The sequence below is a fragment of the Mustela lutreola genome, chromosome 6 (genome assembly GCF_030435805.1).
Source record: "Mustela lutreola isolate mMusLut2 chromosome 6, mMusLut2.pri, whole genome shotgun sequence".
NCBI lineage: Eukaryota > Metazoa > Chordata > Mammalia > Carnivora > Mustelidae > Mustela > Mustela lutreola.
In genome coordinates this window covers 120,317,501-120,326,326 of record NC_081295.1, presented here as the reverse complement: position 1 = coordinate 120,326,326, position 8,826 = coordinate 120,317,501, and the positions used below count along the sequence as shown (strand labels likewise).

General features: G+C 41.9%; 1 pseudogene; it reads right to left on the bottom strand.

Annotated features, from left to right (window-relative positions):
• Window positions 1-797: 797 nt before the first annotated feature.
• On the bottom strand, window positions 798-6,457 carry LOC131834670 (gametocyte-specific factor 1-like; annotated as a pseudogene).
• Window positions 6,458-8,826: the final 2,369 nt, after the last annotated feature.

The window sequence follows — 8,826 nt, the reverse complement described above, 5'->3', positions numbered from 1 at the left end:
CGTATGTCCACTGTTCATCATCTTGGAAAAAGAGAGAGGCAATCCACTTAGTTTCCAAAGAATTTCACATCTGAGAAGCTTGACTATGAATGAGCCTCACATTGCCTGCACTGCCTTCACTTCACGGGACTTCACTATTTGGGATTTTGATAAAAAACAAGCCTTGCCAGAGAGGTCTGACAAGCCAGCATTTATAATGCCTAAGAGTTAATTTAATATTATCTGGAGTCATAATTAAAAGGAACTTGGTTTAAGTTCCTTAAGTTCCTTTAAGCCTCTGCCTTCAGCTCATGATCCTAGGGTCCTGGGATCGAGCCCCACATGGGGTTCTCTGCTCTGCAGGGAGCCTGCTTCCTCCTCTCTCTCTCTCCCTCTCTGTCTGCCTCTCTGCTTACTTGTGACCTCTGTGAAATAAATAAATAAAATCTTTTAAAAAATAAATTAAAATTAAAAAACAAAAACAAAAACATTTGCCTGTTATCTTAGAGTCCTTATAAAACAGAACCAATACATTAATTTAGGGTTTGACAAGAAGAGAGTCTCCCTGATCTTCTGTTTGGTTAAAAATTCCTCCTAACATGGTGTCATCTGAGGACAGTCCGAAAGCTGTGCGTTAACTCAGAATTCTAACCACTGAGTCCTGTTTTGAAGCTTGTCCTCTTGAGGGTAGAGGATTGCCATGTGGAAACATAATAGGGAAATTTCTTTTACGTAACACATAAATTACTTAGTACTTCTGTCCTTTTCTTTTTTTTTAATCTAGAGCGATGCTTTATTTGAAATAGTTCTTCTGAGCTTAAGGTTTCTCTCTTAAAAAAAAAAAACCACACACAAAAACAAAAAACTGTTTTAATCAGGATCCACACCCAACAGGGGGCTTGAACTCACAACCCTAAGATCACAGGTCCCACGTCCTACCTGCTGAGCTTCTGCCACTGACCTAACTGGCCAGGCACCACAATGTTCTTTCTTGCATCCAATGAGTGAGAACTCAAAGCAGGGAGAGGGGAAAAGAGGAGAAACGTACTTATCAGTTTGAAAGTCACAGTTTATCTTTCTACAATTAAACTAAGAGGAAAAAAGTGAAGAACCCACTGGTAGTAGGAAGAAACAAGAGTCTTCTAGGGCCTGGCGTTTGATGAGGTAGATACTCAGTTACTGTGCATTTCCGTTGCTTTTCTACCACAGCGAATTCGGCAGAGCCAAGGAAACATGCATGCCCGAGGCCAGATTACTCTTCTTTTCCAGAACCCCTAACTGTATTGCTGGCAGGGTTGTTGTTGTCACAGTAGTTGGCTGTCCCCAGGACAAGTGGGGTGCTGGTCTGTTGCTACAGATCTTTATCCCAGCCTTCATCACAAGGAGGGGGGCACTGCCATGTGCGCACAGCCAGAGTCTCTTGTCCAAGGCTCCTGATTTGGTTGACAACATTCTGCTCAGTACAGCTTTTATCATCACAGCTTGAGATACGATGACTGATTCTGGCCGGGGAACCTGGTGAGCACTGAAGTGGCGAGCACTGACGGAACAAGCAACCAATTTACAACACCGGCATGACTCTTTCCGTACTCGATAAAATGGTGAGGAAACCTGCAGCTCTGGTGGGTTTTATTGTAGGGGCATTGTATTAGCTTTTCAGGCTCCACGGCTCGGTGTAAGCTTCTTCCCTGTAGGAAATGAAGGAGATGAATCCAAGTGCTGGGTGGACAGGCCCACCCCCACCCCGCAGTCACCTTCTCTCCCCGGCTACACTCACTTCCGGCTCCTGTTGTCAGGGGGTTATCCTTTCCTTCGTTATTGAACAACTGTAGGAATTAAAATTGTAGGGTATTGTTAATGCTCATGAGAAAATTCTCAGTTTTTTGAAGAAGCAGCACTGCAAGGATCTGAATTTTAAATGGCCTCGGAAGCTCGAGAATATGAAGAAGGATCCCATCACCACCTAGTGGCCGAGAGTGGAATCTACACTTGGAACAAGAAGCAAGGGCATTTGTCCATTTGGGAATACTCCAACATTTTTAACAAAAAAAAAAAAAAAAAAAAGAGAGAAAAAGTTAGGCATACAAAAGCCAAAACAAATATGGCCAAATGTTGAGGCTTTGGTAGCGCGGTGCTTCTGCGGTTTGGCTATGCCTTTAACAGCAGCCGTGAAAATATGCTAGTCATGGCTCTGTCACTAAACAAACCCTAATTATATTTTTACATAACTGAATCTAAAGAGAGCATACCAACAGAAGGAAACCCTTCAGCGTCAACTTTGGAAAGAAGGACTACATAACTAAAGACTGCTAGTAGCTGGAGAGTGAATGCGATCACCCGGAAACAGAGCATCGCTGTCCAATAGAACTATTCCGCAATGGTGGAAATGTTCTGTGTCTGAGCAGTCCGATAAAGTAGCCACATGCTAATGGCCCATGCAACTAAGGAGGTGAAATCTTCATTTAATTTTAAAATATTTAAATTCAAATTGTCAAAGCCACCTGTGACTAGTAGCTACCATACTGGGGCGCAGAGTAGAGCTTACAATCTTTCTCTAAAAATATGTAGGCCCTCTCTTAGTAGCTTTCAGTGGAGGCAGAACCATCCCATGGTGAAACTGCTAGAGAACTGAAACGTGAAAAAGAATGACACAAGCTGGGGCGCCTGGGTGGCTCAGTGGGTTAAGCTGCTGCCTTCGGCTGGGGTCATGATCTCAGGGTCCTGGGATCGAGTCCCGCATCGGGCTCTCTGCTCAGCAGGGAGCCTGCTTCCCTCTCTCTCTCTCTGCCTGCCTCTCCATCTACTTGTGATTTCTCTCTGTCAAATAAATAAATAAAATCTTTAAAAAAAAAAAAAAAAGAATGACACAAGCAAGGGAAGGTAGAAAGAAAGAGTCTTGTCTGGTCACAGCTCATTAGACTTGAGGATATCAAATCTCAAAGACATAACAGGCCCACTAGCAAGTTAATAAAATTACAAAAGAAGTTAAGGAAGCACGAACAGTCCAATTCTACCACATACAGACGCTTCAACCATAGAAATAATCTTGGCAAACTTCCAACTCACATAGTTGAAAACCGCTGGGAACCAAGCCAAAGGAAATCACAAAGACAAAGAGCTCATAAACTTTACGAACACATTTTTCCTGGTACATACAAAAAGGGGGGCACTTCAACACACCTCCTTCATTCGCCCTGTGAGTTTAAAGAGTTTTACCCTAAAGATCAAGCCAGATCCTCTTGTAGGACAGCACAAATAGCCCCCAAAGTCTGTCCCTCTAGACCTGTTGCAGTGGTAGATCTGTCTGGAGACGCTGTAGACTCTATTAAAAAACTTTGGAACAAAAAAAATATCCCAGAATTCTAGGAACCTTGGGATACAGGATCAACAGCAACTATCAATCAGGAAAACCTAGTCTAATATGAGGGCTATTTTGAATATTGGGGCATGTGGAAGGGAAACTATATATAAGGCGAGATCAGCTGAGATAACATTAAAGGGGTTTACAAGAAACCAAAAAAGTTCCAGTGGTGATTTCGCCAGTCCCCAGGTATGTTATTTGAATTCACTAATGCAATTCTGGAAATTGGAAAAGCTACCACTTTGAACCTCTGGAATTCTACTTCCCCGGGGGGTGGGGGGAGAGGTAATATGAAAATGTCAAGTCTCTAGGAGAATATGCAAAATAACAATTATGATCAAATAATTGGAGAACCTGGAGATACCCATCCCACCAATAGAACTCACTGGCAGTCAAAAGGTAGGTGCATCTTGGAAGTTACAGCAATATTAGGAAGATTCGCTAATCCTTAAGTAGTACTTACTAAGTGCCAGGGACTGTTCCAAGTACATATATTTAACTCATCTAGTTGTAATATATAGAGATGTGTGATGTTAGCACTGTACTTGATATCATTTCCTCAGTAAAGGATCTTCCAAAATCAATCCTTGGTTAGTATACGTGCATCCATTTGGCTGGTGTATTCTTTTTAATACCAATAAATTATGTTCACCACCACAGTTTGCTTTCACTCGGCTGCCCTAACAAGCCACATTGACTGTATCACCAATATAAATTCTTCCACCCTGAGGCATAATCCAATAAAAACAGAATTTAAACAGCTGACCTAATGGGTGATGGGAGTTAAAGAGGGCACGCATTGTGATGAGCGCTGGGTATTATATGTAAGCGATGAATCACTGAATTCCCCTCCAGAAACCAAATTTGCACTGTATGTTAACTAAAATTAAAAATATATATACGCAATAAACAGATGACCTAAATCCAATTCAAGTATTAAAATTGCTCATTACAATAATGACACATTAACCAGGGGTTACAATTGGGCCTGTGAAGAACTTTTTTGTTGGGAAGGCATATCCTTTTTCTTGATCATTGTGGTGATTACACAATGCATGTTTGTCAAAACTTCTGAACAATTCAGCAAAGAAGGATAAATTTTACTGTGTGTAAATTATATCTCTGTAACACCGATTTTTTAAAAGTACTGCACCCAAAACCTGTCTTCCCTTATTGACTTAATGATTAACTTAATGATTAAAGTAAACTTTTGGGAAAAAAATTTTTTCCCAAAATCAGGTAAAAGCCTTTGCCCTTGAAACTCCTTACCTGAGAAAGGAGAACAGGAATCAATTGGTATGTTTGAATTCTGAAAACTGCATATCCACATCCATACTAAACTTGGGTCTCTTCACCAATTAGCAAAAATGGATCCAAATTTAGAAGCTCCTTAAACAGCAAGATGCTTTCGAGCCATGCTAATACAGTAACCACTAGCCCACTAGTAGCCACATGTGGCTAGATTAATTAAAATTAAATAAAATTAAAAGTAAAGTTCCTTAGGGGCGCTAACCACATTTCAAGTGCTCAATAGCCATCTGGGGCTACTGGCCACCATATTGGACTGCACAGATGTAGAACAGTTCCATTATTCTATAAAGTTGTATTGGATAATATTGCTTTATGGGCTAAACAGGTATACTGATCCCTGGAGTTTAATGATTTGAGTAAGACATACATAACTATATGGCATATATCTCTGAGAATTCAACTGGCTGGCATTGTTAACAAATTAAATCATTTTAAAAGGATGTATTAAATTAAAATTAAATCATCTTGTAAGGTTGCATACTGTAGCTATTCTACTGATGTTCCAGTAGGACAATGACCTCAAGATACTCAGACACCGGCCTAGCAACAGGGGCAACTCATGGCAGAGTCATGGAGGAAAGCGTGTTTCTCTAAGTGCATCCAAAAAGGCCTCCAAAAATTTAAGAAATTCCCAGTAGGAGGTGTGCCAGGAAAACCAAATAAGCAGACTATTTGTTTTTAATCTTCTGCTTAATGCTTTGCCTTGAACTGTTGGCCTTTAAGCCACCATTCATAGATAGATGACCTTGGAATGCTCCTCCCTCCATTAAGGCAAAAAACTGTGGTTTTATACAAATGATTTTTATGGAAATTATAAGACCATTTTATTGGTAAAAACCACTGCACAATTCCCCATTTTTGGATCTTACTTGAGAAATTGTTTAGAGACATGGCATGACAGAAAATATTAATTTTATCACCAATATCCATAATCTCTGATTGTTAAATAGAATTTTCCATTTCACAAGGTCACACGGACTTCCAGAATAAGTACTGGTTTCCCATCCTCCTCTCCGGTTACGTACGGTCACACACAAATTCTGTCCAATGAGCTGTATGCAGAACTGCTGTGTGCAACTTCTAGAAAGTGCCCTTATAAAAAGGGAGATGGGTCCTTCTTCCCCCTTTCCCCTTTCTGTTGTTTGGAATGTAGACAAGAAAGCCGGAACTCAGGCAGTCATACTGGACTTGAACAGGAAGAGCCATGTTGAGGCTGGTGGGAAAAGATAGAAGGAATCTGAACCCTGACACTGTTAAAGATCCTATCAGACCTCGGGTGTCATGAAAAAAAAAAAAAAAAAAGAAAGAAAGAGAAGTCTGTCTTGGTTAAGCCACTATTGCATTCAGAATTTTCTGTTTCTCCCAGCTCAACCTAATCCTATGCAATATATATAGCATCTCTGGTTCTCAGCCAAAATGTAACAAGAGTAGACTCAATGAAATACAAAATGGAGCTCCCGGGGTGCTCCCCACCCTCAGGCGTCAGATAGATACGGACTGGCTTCCTCCTGTCCTGGCACAGGCAGGGCTTTCAGTGACCACTGGCTCACAAGCTATTTATCTTTTGTTTTTTAATTTTATTTATTCATTTGACAAAGATTACAAGTAAACGGAGAGGCAGGCAAAGAGAGAGAGAAGGAAGCAGGCTCCCTGCTGAGCAGAGAGGCCCATGTGGGGCTCGATCCCAGGACCCTGAGATCATGACCTGAGCCGAAGGCAGCGGCTTAACCCACTGAGCCACCCAGGCACCCCACAAGCTATTTATCTTCTATGTCACCACACCTCACATGGCGCCTTGTCCGACATCACACGCCTCCATGGGGCTTGTTAGTAAGGAGCAAATGTGGTTCTATGAGCCCCAGAAACGGGATGGGGGAGGATCCCAGGCACTGGGCATGTGGTGAGTGTGGGGCCATCTCGGATGATTTCAGACCTGGCATAGACTTATTTGTAGTAATAAGTCAATATCACACCTCAGTGGCAGTTACGCTTTTCAGTTTCCAGTGTTCAGTCGACATGGGTGGGATACAAGACTTAGGATCTCCAAAATACTTGCAATAAGATGAAGTTCGTCTTTTTTAAAAAATTAATTAATTAATTAATTAATTAGACACAGAGAGAGAGAGCATAAGTAGGCCAAGGCAGGGGGGGGGGGCGGGAAACAAGCTCCCAGCTGAGCAGAGAGCACAATGTGGGGCTCGATTCCAGGACCCTGAGATCATGATCTGAGCCGAAGGCAGAGGCTTAACCCACTGAGCCACCCAGGCTCCCCTGAAGTTGCTCTTTAAAGACCCAGTATTCAGTATTGGGCGTGTTTGCAGCTAAATGGAGTCAGATATTTCTAAGCATCTTTTCTTAGTTGATGAATGTCATGTTTGACAGTGACAGAAACAGAACTACAGCAGCTATAACAGAAATAATAATAATAATGATAATGATAATGTTCTTATAGTTTAGTCAAGGAAAATATGTCAGAATTCATTCCATGGTGCCATACTTTTCTGACTTAATGGCTAACTCAGTCTAAAATTAACAGCCTTGGGGCACCTGGGTGGCTCAGTGGGTTAAGCCTCTGCCTTCAGCTCACGTCATGATCCCAGGGTCCTGGGATCGAGCCCTGCATCGGGCTTTCTGCTCTGCAGGGAGCCTGCTTCCTCCTCTCTCTGCCTGCCTCTCTGCCTACTTTTGATCTCTGTCTGTCAAATAAATAAATAAAATCTTTAAAAAAAATAAATAAAAATTAAAAAATAATAAAAATAAAATGAACAGCCTTGTTCAGCAGCACAAGTCCTGTGGGGGGAAGGAAGCTGGATATTGACTTCCCACATACCGGTCCAACCAGTGGGCAGCAGACACCGCAGTCTGGCTGACCCCACTCCACACTCATCCTGACCCCTCTTTCCCCTCCTCAGACTTCCTTGCAATTAAGGATGGCTGTGTGACCCAAAAGCAGAAGTTTGCTAAAGAAACAGATGTGGCTGTCACTATGACTTACTTCTTCCATCTTGACTGTTGACGTGATAGCGAGATGTAGCTGCCACTTTGGGGAAACGAGGGGATGAGTACACGGAAGGAAGGGTAACGTTGAGAGATGGTGGAGTACAAAGATACTGTCTGGTCTCCGATAGCATCGACAAGTGGTCAAACTAACACCACCAACTGTCTTCCTCAGATTTCTTGTGATATGAGAAAAATTAATTCCTATTTGTTTTTAGCCACTGGTATTTTGGTGTTCCATGCCTGCTCTTGATGGCATTTCTACTGGATGCAGCAGGTCCCAGGAGGCCCTTCCAGACCTAGGGCATTTGGTTGCCTTTCTTACTCTGTCCCTTTGCTTATTTCCTACGGGTCTCTGAGCAGAGGATCGCCACACAGGCTGCAGTTTGGAATCATCCTGGGGAACTTTTACCAAAGTACCTTTGCTCAGGCCCCATGCCAGGTAAACTGAATCCACATCTCGAAGGGTACAGACAGGTATGAGTAATTTTTAAGAGCTCTTCTAGACTAGTTATTTACAATGTTTCCTCCCCCAGCTCAGGACTCTCTTATACTCTTAAAAATTATTGAGAACCCCAAAGGCTTTCCTTGTATGTCTTATGTTATTGGTATTTATAGTATTCAAAATGAAAACTGAAAAAAGCAATACTTACCCTTTTAAAAACAGAAATAATAAGCTGCTTTCATATGTTTAAATTTTTCCATAATAAAAAAAGTAGGCAAAAATAACTTAGGGGATAAAGGTTCTGTTTTATTTTGCTTTAAGTAGTCTCCATGCCCAGTGTGCAGCCCAATGCGGGGCTTGAACTCATGATCCTGAGATCAAGACCTGCGCTGAGAAGAGTCAGATGCTTAACTGACTAAACCACCCAGGTGCCCCAGGAAATACGTTTTTAAAGATTTCAGAGTTTTATCTGCTCCCATTTGGATCATGATTTGAAAAAACACACACATACATACGGTCTAGGACATCTGAACACTGAGTGGATACTTGATAAAAATCATTATTAATTTTTAGATGTGATCACAGAATTGTGATATTTGTGCGAGTCCTTATCTCAGTGCTACCTACTGAAAAGTTCACAGATGGAATCATAGGATATCTGGGACAGCTTCAGAATAATCCAGGCGCAGGGCGCCTGGGTGGCTCAGCAGGTTAAGCCTCTGCCTTCCACTCA